The sequence below is a fragment of the Triticum aestivum genome, chromosome 2A (genome assembly GCF_018294505.1).
Source record: "Triticum aestivum cultivar Chinese Spring chromosome 2A, IWGSC CS RefSeq v2.1, whole genome shotgun sequence".
NCBI classification, from domain to species: Eukaryota; Viridiplantae; Streptophyta; class Magnoliopsida; order Poales; family Poaceae; genus Triticum; species Triticum aestivum.
Window position 1 is genome coordinate 79,344,989 of NC_057797.1, and position 9,030 is coordinate 79,354,018.

Sequence of the window (9,030 nt, forward strand, 5' to 3'; positions counted from 1 at the left end):
GATAACTCCTTTTCCAATAATATTACCACTACCAATACGGAATTTTTTTGTATGTAAGTTAGGAGGTTTTTCAGCAGGGGCGTCAGAATTTTTCATGATATTATTATTGTCCATATCGACAATAATTTTCCCAGTTTCAGACATGACGGTCGAAAGTGCAAAAGGCAAAAAGAGGCAAATAGAGAAAGAGAGGGAGGATGAAGAGAGAGGGCGTATAAAACGACAAGGGTGAAGTGGGGGAGAGGAAAACGAGAGGTAAATGGCAAATAATGTAATGTGGGAGATAAGGGTTGTGATGGGTACTTGGTGTGTTGACTTTTGCGTAGACTCCCCGGCAACGGCGCCAGAAATCCTTCTTGCTACCTCTTGAGCACTGCGTTGGATTTCCTTGAAGAGGAAAGGATGATGCAGCAAAGTAGCATAAGTATTTCCCTCAGTTTTTGAGAACCAAAGTATCAATCCAATAGGAGGCTACACGCGAGTCCCTCGTACCTGCACAAAAGAAATAACTCCTCGCAACCAACGCGATAAGGGGTTGTCAATCCCTTCCCGGTCACTTAAGAGAGTAAGATCTGATAGATATGATAAGATAAAATTTTTGGTATTTTTGTGATAAAGATGCAAAGTAAAATAAAAGTAAATTTAAAAGCAAAGGAAAGAACTAAGTATTGGAAGATTAATATGATGAAGATAGACCCGGGGGCCATAGGTTTCACTAGTGGCTTCTCTCGAGAGCATACATATTTTACGGTGGGTGAACGAATTACTGTTGAGCAATTGACAGAATTGAGTATAGTTATGAGAATATCTAGGTATGATCATGTATATAGGCATCACGTCCGAGACAAGTAGATCGACTCCTGCCTGCATCTACTACTATTACTCCACTCATCGACCGCTATCCAGCATGCATCTAGAGTATTAAGTTCATGAAAATAGAATAATGCCTTAAGCAAGATGACATGATGTAGAGGGATAAATTCATGCAATACGATAAAAACCCCATCTTGTTATCCTCGATGGCAACAATACAATACATGCCTTGTTGCCTCTACTGTCACTGGGAAAGAACACCGCAAGATTGAACCCAAAGCTAAGCACTTCTCCCATTGCAAGAAAGATCAATCTAGTAGGCCAAACCAACCTGATAATTTGAAGAGACTTGCAAAGATAACCAATCATACATAAAAGAATTCAGAGAAGATTCAAATATTGTTCATAGATAATCTTGATCATAAACCCACAATTCATCGGTCTCAACAAACACACCGCAAAAAGAAGATCACATCGAATAGATCTCCACAAGAGAGAGGGAGAACATTGTATTGAGATCCAAAAAGAGAGAAGAAGCCATCTAGCTAATAACTATGGACCCGAAGGTCTGAGGTAAACTACTCGCACTTCATCGGAGGGGTTATGGTGTTGATGTAGAAGCCCTCCGTGATGGATGCCCCCTCCGGCGGAGCTCCGGAACAGGCCCCAAGATGGGATCTCGTGGATACAGAAGGTTGCGGCGGTGGAATTATGTTTTTGGTTTCGTATCTGATCATTTAGGGGTATGTAGGTATATATAGGAGGAAGGAGTACGTCGGTGGAGCAACAGGAGGCCCACGAGGATGGAGGGCGCGCCGGGGGGGAGGGAGGGTAGGCGCGCCCCCTACCTCGTGGCCTCGTCCTTTATTTCTTGACGTAGGGTCCAAGTCTACTGAATCATGTTCGGTGAAAAAATCACGTTCCCGAAGGTTTCATTCTGTTTGGACTCCGTTTGATATTCCTTTTCTTTGAAACCCTAAAATAGGCAAAAGAACAGCAATTATGGGCTGGGCCTCCGGTTAATAGGTTAGTCCCAAAAATAATATAAAAGTGGATAATAAAACCCAATAATGTCCAAAACAGTAGATAATATAGCATGGAGCAATAAAAAATTATAGATACGTTAAAGACGTATCACTCGCGTGGCGCTATGGGCGACGATCTGCGCCGCTGCATGAGGGAGAGAGCGACAGAAAAGGAATTTTCTGTTACATCTCGTGAATACCAAACATACCCTCGGGTGTGCGGGATTTGTTTCCCACCTCTGCCCATTTTTGCCCCTTTACTAGAAAATACTACCCCGATTCTCTGGTACTATTGATAAATCAATGCCTTTGAATCGCTAGAATGGATGGCTCATATTTACTTGGATGTACCGTAAAAGGTCTTTAATGGTTCCTGGTTCTTTCTCCCTCTTCTTTCCTCCTTAGCAGTCGTCATGTCTCTTTAATCGCCCACTTGCAAGAAAACAAAGTGGCTCCTTTCTCTATGTCATCCTTCTCATCCAAAAGCATCGTCGTTGTTACAAAAATTTGTCATCTCCCCAAACTTTAGGAAACCTATGGAAGGGTCCTCACGTAATGTCAAACCGGTGTTACGAGACATGCTGGAAGATGAGAGTTCGGATGTTCGTGGGAGTGAACCTTTGGATCCATGGACTTTTTATTTTTGGACTTGATTGCTTGCTCCATAATGGTTTTCCTCTTCTGCTTCATTTGGCTCCTAGATATCTGCCTGTCCCATGGTTGCTTCATTTCTTGGTATGGGAAAGGTATGGCCAAACGAAGTGATTGGACGGATAGGAGCCCAGCTCACTAGGGATCAAACCTCATATTTGACGCTTTGGTGTCTCATAAAGACATAATATTTTTATAGTGAAAGGCGATATTTTTGTCAATAATGAGATGCCTGTGGTGACATCATCAACTTTAAGACCCGTCAGCTTAGTCTTTCGAATGTGCTTATAGGGGAACGGTGCGTATGTGTGCGTTCATAGGATAAGTGTATGTACGTATTTGTGAGCGTCTGCATCTGGACTGTGTTTCTTTAAAAAATACATTTTTTGGTAGTTCAATTCTTTTTATTTTGGCAGGGAAGTTGTTCAAGTCTTCAACAAAACATCATTTTGAAGCATATTCTTTAACACATTAATAATCTACTTTGTTGGTTTTCAATTTAATATTATGATTTAATCGATTTGTTTCACTACTACTTTATTCAAGGTAGTATTCATTTTACAAATACTTTCTTGGACATGAATATGTCTATGCTACTTTTTTCTGAAAGTCAGTCGTCTCTGCTATTAAGGAGGGACGTTGTCCCGAGCAGCTACGTGGGCACTCGAGGTTCTCATCCCTTCCATGGACTCAGACCATAGGATGCCATCGCCCTCAGGAGTTCTTCCCTTCCATTGACTCAGACCGACCATAGGATGCCATCGTCCTGAGCGCAACGCTGAGGAATTGTATCCCGTTCTTTCATTCAAGATTAGATCGGAACCCAAGAGTTCATGAGATACTACTAGTAGTCCTCGCTGTAAAATGGATGGACCTGGATGAACTAGATACGAGACACCGTCAGGGTCAGAGCTGCCCAAGAAGTCCATGGATTCCTTGAAAAGATGAAAGGGAGATCTCACTCAGCGAAAGTGTCCTGCTTCCTTCCAGTCCACGTGCTCTGGCCCCGCCCGCACGACACGCTGCGAAAGATGTCATTCAAGAAAGCAGTGTGCTACTCACCGCAAGCCTCCGAGTGCTACTACTTTGCCAGACACGCCCGTTCTCCCTGTAGCTTTCTGCCCGGCATCTCCACACCGTCCCAAGAAAAATCGTAACAATGGCGAGCTATTTATGGGTCGTGCTCGTGCGTGTGCTTCTTCAAGGCAAACGCAAACGCTGCAAGTGTGGCGAGCACTGGTGGCAAGGAACTATGCAGCAGTCTGTGCTAGCCCTTGGTCTGCTCCTGCTGCTGCTGAGCCTCGACGCAGTGGTGGCCTTGGCGGCGGAAGACGACCAGTTCGCCTACCAAGGATTCGCCACGGCGAACCTCACGCTGGACGGCCTCGCCACCGTCATGCCCAACGGCCTCCTGCTGCTCACCGACCCGGTCTGAGATAACCAGACAACAGGCCATGCCTTCCACCCCACACCACTCCGCTTGCTCCGAAGTTCCACCACGACGAACCGCACCGCCATGGCGCGCTCCTTCTCCACATCCTTCGTGTTCGCCATTTCGTCCAGGTACGATGGCCCGACCGGCTATGGGCTTGCGTTCGTGGTCGCCCTGACCTCGAACCTCTCAGCTGCCAACAGCGGGCCGTACCTTGGCCTCCTCAACGCGACCAACGGCACGGCAAGCGATCACATCTTGGCGGTCGAGCTCGACACCATCATGAACATCGCGTTCCGTGACATCAACAGCAATCACGTCAGCATCGACGTCAACAGCCTCATCTCACCGCAGGCCAAGCCGGCCAGGTACTACAGCAATGAGAACGGCGCCTTTCAACAGCTCAATCTAAACAGCCGCCAACTGTTCCCAGGTCATTGTTTTGCTTTAACTATAACTTTCATCAGGTCAAAATATTTTAGCGGATTCAAGTGAAATTCATTGATTTCGGCTATGGCTGAAATATTTCTGAAACTAAAATTCAAAACAATGTGCAGGTGTGGGTAGACTATGACGCCCAAGCCAAGCGACTCAACGTGACATTAGCACCTGTGCAGGTACCAAAGCCAGAAAATCCTCTGCTCTCAGAGGTCATTGATCTCTCCACAGTCACGGCGGACAAGATGTACGTCGGGTTTACGGCTTCCGAAGGTAAGGTCGATCGCACCCACCACTATGTGCTTGGATGGAGCTTCAGTTTGGATGGACCTGCCCTACCGCTAGACTTTTCCAAGCTTCCCACCCTACCACGCCCAGGTCCCAAGCCTCAGTCTAAGATCTTGGATGTCATACGGCCATTGGCCACGGTATCACTACTAGGAAAATGGCTATAGATGGGATTGACACTAATGGCGCACCAGAAAGATGGTGCGCCATTAGTATATACTAATGGCGCACCACAATCTGATGCGCCATTAGAGTTTAAACAACTAATGGCGCACCATGCTACGGGTGCGCCATTAGTATCAAATTTTTTTTTAACTAGTGCGCCTGTCCAAACATACTAATGGCGCATCCCGGCAAAGTGCGCCATTAGTAGTTGTAACTACTAATGGCGCACTAGACAGCAGGTGCGCCATTAGTATAGAAACTTTTTTTTTTGAACTAGTGCGCCTATCCAAACATACTAATGGCGCATCCTGCCCAAGTGCGCCATTAGTAGTTGTAACTACTAATGGCGCACCTGGCAGTGGGTGCGCCATTAGTATAGTTTTTTTTGAACTAGTGCGCCTATCCAAACATACTAATGGCGTATCCTGCCCAAGTGCGCCATTAGTAGTTGTAAGTACTAATGGCGCACCATGCAAGAGGTGCGCCATTAGTAAGTGGGCAGCAACAAGATATTTGGGACAGCCTCTCCTACCCACACACTCACTTTCTCCCCACTTCATTCTCTCCACCTCCTCCTTGTCTCGGGTGCCTCCTCTTTTTCACCTCATTTCCACCATAGATTCATTCAAATTAAGTGGTTAAATTACCTTGTTTTAATAGGTAAGTAAGGGGGGAAGCTATATTTAGGTTGTTCTCCTTACAACAATGTGCACATGCACTTTTTACGGCCTAGCTAGATCTATGTATGTTCGTGGTGTTGCATATGTTTGTGGTGTTGCATATGTGTTTGTGTTTGGAGGTGTACCGGTATTTGATATGCGATAGTTGCCAATATTTTGCCGGAATGTTGATTCATTTCCGTTTCGGCGAGAATTTTGGCATTAAGCATTCTTTTTGGTCCTATTTTTAGGGAAGGTCATGCCAAAATTTTGTTTGGTTCTAAAATATCGTTTTGCTCTACCCCGCAGGCGACCATGGTCCGCACGATGACCGAAGGCATCGTGAATAGGTTTTTGAGGTCCGCGAAGGCCGAGATGCTTCAAAAGAACGAGACGGAGATAAGATGTCTGTGTCGAAGATGCAAGCTGAAGAGCCTTATTGCGGACCCGGATTCCGGGCAGGTGCGGGACCACCTGCTGTTGCGTGGTTTCATGGATGGCTATCGGTGGCAAGGTGATGAAGATGACTACGAAGTCGTCCATGCGGGCCGGGCAAGAAATGAGGAAGGGCAGCAAGACAACCACCGCGGCTCGGGCGGGCGAGAAGACGAAGAATCCCCAGGAGATGATCACGACTGTGATGCTGTACACAGTCATCATGTAGAAGATGCAGGACATGATGATGAGGAAGATGCCGGAGCAGGCGACGGGCATGATCATGAAGATGATGATGCCGGCGGAGCAGACGACGCTGGACCATCGATGGGCTGGGTGCAGGACCCTCATATTCAAGAGTTGCTTCTCAAGCAGACGGATAACGCAAGAGCTGCCGCCCGAGAGAAAGCCAAGATGGATCAACTTGAGTTAGACGCGGTTACTCCATTGTATGAAGGATGCAGGCCCGAGGATACCCGCCTGAAAGTAACGCTCATGGCCCTGGAGATGAAGGTAAAACACAAAATGACCGACGCATGCTTCGACAAGAACATGTCATTCTAGCACGAACGTCTTCCCAAGGGGAACAAGTGCCCGACCAGTTTGGAGGAGGCGAAGAAAATCGTGTGTCCTCTGGATTTACCGCACGTGAAATACCATGTGTGCATGAACAATTGCATCATTTATCGGGACGAGCACGCGGAGTCTACAATATGTCCGGTGTGCGGTGTCACTCGATACAAGAAGAGGAAGAAAGCTCCTCGAAAAGTGGTGTGGTACTTTCCGATCACTCCTCGTCTGCAGCGGTATTTCGCGGATCCTAAGGTAGCAAAGCTCCTACGTTGGCACGCGGATAGGGAGGAGAAGAAGCGAGAAGATGACGCAAATGATCCGGAGATAGATAAAAAAGACAAGATGCTGAGTCACCCTAAGGATGCGAGCCAGTGGCAAGCATTGAACTTCGAATACCCAGAATTTGGGAACGATCCAAGGAACATCGTGCTGGGCGCGAGCACCGATGGAGTCAATCCGTTTGGCAGCCAGAGAAGCACACATAGCACCTGGCCTGTGTTTGTGTGGATGTACAACCTTCCCCCCTGGTTGTGCATGAAGAGGAAGTACATTCACATGAGTATGCTAATTGAAGGGCCGAAACAACCAGGGAACGACATCAATCTGTATCTGGGGCTGCTGAAAGAGGAGCTTGACACGCTGTGGAAAACGCCAACCAATACGTGGGACGCCGCAGAGAAAGAGTATTTCCCTATGAGAGCCGCACTGCTCACGACGGTGCACGACTATCTCGGTTACGGATATCTTGCGGGGCAGGTAGTCCACGGATTTTCTGGATGCGTAAGGTGCATGGATGACACAACGTATCGCCAGCTAGATAGAGATCCCGGGTCTTCGAAAACCGTGTTCATGGGACATCGAAGGTGGCTTCGCGACGATGACCCGTGGAGGAAACGCAAGGATCTGTTCGATGGTGAAACAGAACCCCGAAAACGCCCGTGTACGAGGAGCGGCGAGGAAATAGACAAGCTGTTGAAAAATTGGAAAGACTGCCCACTGCCGGGAAAGAAGCAAAAGGCGCCAGAGCCGGGAAAGAAGCGAAAGGCGCCAGAGCCGCTGCTGAAGGTATGGAAAACGAGGTCTGTTTTCTGGGACTTGCCGTACTGGAAGATCCACCGTGTGCCTCACAGCGTTGATGTCATGCATATCACGAAGAACGTGTGCGAGAGTCTGCTTGGTACCCTGCTCAACATGCCAGAGAGGACCAAAGATGGGCCGAAAGCAAGGGCAGACTTGAAATCAATGGGCATCACGCAGGAGCTTCACGCTATATATGATGATGATGATGATGATGATGATGATGATGATGATGATGATGATGATGAGGCGAAGCAGGACACAGAAAGTCGTCGCAAAGGCAAAAAGGCCAAGAAGACCGGAAATGACTACCCTCCCGCGTGCTTCACTCTAAGTCAGGAGGAGATCGAGCAGTTTTTCACCTGCCTCCTAGGAGTAAAACTTCCTTACGGTTACGCGGGGAAGATAAGCAGATACCTAGACCCAGCGAAGCAGAAGTTCAGCGGGATGAAGTCTCACGACTGTCACGTGCTGATGACGCAGATACTTCCAGTTGCAATCCGTGGGATCATGGACGCGCACGTCCGTGAAACGCTATTTGGCCTATGCAACTTCTTCGACGTCATCTCTCGGAAGTCGATTGGCGTGAGGCAACTCAGAAGGCTACAGGAAGAGATCGTGGTGATACTATGCGAGCTTGAGATGTACTTCCCGCCCGCATTCTTCGACGTTATGGTGCATCTACTGGTCCATATAGTGGAGGATATCATCCAACTCGGGCCGATGTTCCTGCACAGCATGATGCCGTTCGAAAGGATGAATGGTGTCATCAAAGGATACGTTCGCAACATGTCACGTCCAGAAGGAAGCACAGCCAGGGGCTTTCTGACCGAAGAGTGCATCTCCTACTGCACGAATTATCTAGGCATCGGGAACCCCGTTGGTCTGCCCGTCAACAGGCACCTCGACATGCTCGCTGGATGGGGTCACCGTGAGGGTCGTCGCGAAATGCATGTCGACTTCGAGGGTCGACTCGCCGACTTTGAAAGAGCAAACCTAGTCGCGCTACAACACATAGACGTGGTCGATCCTTGGTTGGTAGAGCACAAAACCTTTATTAAAAAGACGTACAATGACCGAGGCCAACAGAGGACGGACGGAGATATACTCAAAGAGCACAACTCATGTTTCACGTGTTGGTTCAAGCATAAGCTTCTGTCGTACCCTTTACATGAGGATTCTTCCGCGGAAGAACAACTCATATTCGCCTTGTCACAGGGCGCCGAGCACAACCTGATGACCTATGAGGCGTACGATATCAACGGCTACACATTCTACACCGAGGCCAAGGACATGAAGAGCGATGGTTATCAGAACTCCGGGGTAACGATGGAATCCTACACCGGTAACGACAAGGACAGATACTACGGAAGGATCGAGGAGATCTGGGAGCTGAGCTACGCTGGAGAGAAGGTCCCGATGTTCCGTGTCAGATGGGCCAAGAACGTCATAAAAGAAGACCGGTATTTCACCA

The 9,030-nt window shown here is 47.9% G+C and overlaps 1 pseudogene; it reads left to right on the top strand.

The window, feature by feature from the left end:
- Positions 1-3,713: 3,713 nt before the first annotated feature.
- Positions 3,714-9,030, top strand: part of LOC123191541 (L-type lectin-domain containing receptor kinase SIT2-like) — an 18,380-nt pseudogene continuing 13,063 nt past the window's right edge.